Source organism: Palaemon carinicauda, chromosome 12 (assembly GCF_036898095.1).
Source record: "Palaemon carinicauda isolate YSFRI2023 chromosome 12, ASM3689809v2, whole genome shotgun sequence".
In the NCBI taxonomy this organism is placed as follows: Eukaryota; Metazoa; Arthropoda; class Malacostraca; order Decapoda; family Palaemonidae; genus Palaemon; species Palaemon carinicauda.
Window position 1 is genome coordinate 320397 of NC_090736.1, and position 2785 is coordinate 323181.

Here is a 2785-nt window from a genome sequence, read left to right on the forward strand (position 1 = left end):
AACAGCGTTTGAGAAAAGCAAAAATGATGAGAATAATCATGGCGGTGGTGGTGATGTTACTGTATATTAAATGGTGTTTTCATTAATAAACAGCCATGAGTAACAGCATAAATTAATCACTGATGATGACGATAATGAATCTTAATCAATTGCGAAGAAAGAGATTTGCGTTGATAATGCTAACATTAGTCGCAATATCTTCCATATATAATAAAGAACACGTGTCTGGATATACGAGTGTATATATGCTGTATATACAGTATTAAATATATATATATATATATATATATATATACACTGCATATATATATCGTGTCCTGCTGCGCAGCAACCACTCGGACAATCTCCCAAAATTGCCGAAACTGCCGTGTGGTAGTTAGAAAAGGGTGACGGGGATGGGGTGGGTTGAAACTGTGTGCGTGCTTATCTATCTAAATACCTAGTCATCATTTTGACAGGTTGTGTACACTAATAATAATAATAATAATAATAATAATAATAATAATTTTACCCGATTCAGTAATCACAGAATGAAATTAGCATCTACCGTAGCTTTAACCAAACAAAATGATGAGAACTTAACATAACCTATACATGTCCCGTGAATACATGACACACGCTGTACATACTGTGACCTTCACGAGGGTCAGCGCCACTAAAGGTCATAAGAAAGGAGATACTTTGTGAATACATCGTTTGTTGTAGCGAACACGATCTGTCAAGGCGTAAGTAATATCGAACGAGAGAAGCATTTTAGTTTATCTTGGGTAACTTCGTTGGGGCGTGACACCTTAACAAAACCTGTAAGCTAGTGCCCGCAACGGCAAGTCGGTGAGGCTATCATTTATCGTTACTGACGTAACAATGGAGTGAAGAATTATTAAAATATTGAGGTTGAATTTTTGCAAAAATTGGAGGGTTTGATATAGAAAACGTAAAATTTATATTAAATTCATAATTTTCATCACGCATTGATACTTTGAACATATAATTTTACATTTAAAAATGTCGTTACAGAAGCGTCTGCATATATACTATACCTTAAAACAAGGTATATCATATGTTATATACATATAAAATTCCAAAATCAAGATAAAATAAAATAAACTCTGAGAACTTAATACTAAAAAAATGATACTGAAAAAATGGAAAACGAAGTAAAAAATTCTAATAGCAAGGATGAACCCAAGTGGACTTCTGTTGCAGAGAGAAGATGATGAAGATGATGATGACCTGAAGCGTAACATGACCGTGGCCTAGCCTCTGGTGGCCACAGCCAAGGCGTGAGGCTGGACGTTGCCAGCCCCGCCCACCAGGATCCCCCCCACCCCCCTCCGCAACAGATAAAACCGTCTCTCCTCTCCCGTCTACCCTTAAATGCAACACTTTTCGACTTTTCTCTAAATAGATATTACTATATTCTTCCCATTATAGACATTTATCATTTTCTAATTATCATATAGAAATTCATCTTTATATTGCCACCATTTTATAATTTTTATATAAATATTCATTCTCATCATTCCACCATATTCTAATAATTATATAGAAATTCATCCTTATTCTTCCACCATTCTTTAATCATTATATAAAAATTCATTCTTATTCTTCCTCCAGTTTCTAATTATCATATAAAAATTCATCAATATTAATCTATTTTAAAATTATCATATAGAAATTCATCCTTATCCTTTCGCCGTTTTCTAATTATCCTAGAATAATCCTTATAGACTACATCCTACACAAAATTCATCGCCTACCGAAAAAAACACGTAAGAATATCCTACCATATTTTACTCACACAATATACATTGTACACTTAAGCAACTAATAAACCTACCTTCCTTTATACTAAATCAACTTCCTTCCCCAATCCTCCTGAACGAGCAACATCCCCACACACGATGAAATCCCCAGTCCACGACGGACGGATCCACCTCGCCCCGACATTATCATCTCCTGCATTTTTCGCATCACGCTCCAAGAGCATCGGCACGGACATGCTGTTTTCGCAGAAATGTGACCAGGAAATAACGATGCAAATGTCAGTTTCGAATCACGATTAGATCAAGTCAGTGGCTGACTTGAAGTAATATTCACTAAGCATGCGTGTGGTTATTTCCTAAAAATTAATGGCATTTTCTTTGCTATCATGATCGAAAACTACAGGATTAAAATAACAATGACTTAGTTGAGTTTTCATGTCAGAATTAATAGGAAATTCTTTGCTTGCGATACGGGGTCAATGTCAATATTCATCAAAAGGCATCGTTGAGCTTTAGTGATGATATTAAGGGCAGTCAGGTTTTCCTAATGACTAGGATAAATCACGTTATAAAAGCAGCTGAATGAATATCAATATTAGCTGGGTTAATAAATTCCACGACAGTGAATACCTATAAGATAATTTCACCTTGAGTATTTTCATATTCATTACCTTTATATTTGTAAGGTTTTATATAACCTGAATAAATACATAAATATAACAAAGCTAAGGTCTTCAGTTTCATATGAAACTAAAAAATAAAAAAAAATAAAAGATAATTATTTCAGTAAAACATGAAGCTGAAATGAAGACACTAACCGTAGAGAATTCATATCTATGTTTGTCAAACATTTTTAGATTAAACATGAAATTTGTTGCAAATATTCTTCCAGTCAAAGTGAAAAAAAAAACAACACGAATTGAGATATTATATTGAAGTTGCTCTCAGAAATACACAATGAATGAATGGAAACGAAATACAAAAGGATTTACGTTAACAGTGAAGGGTAAACAATGACA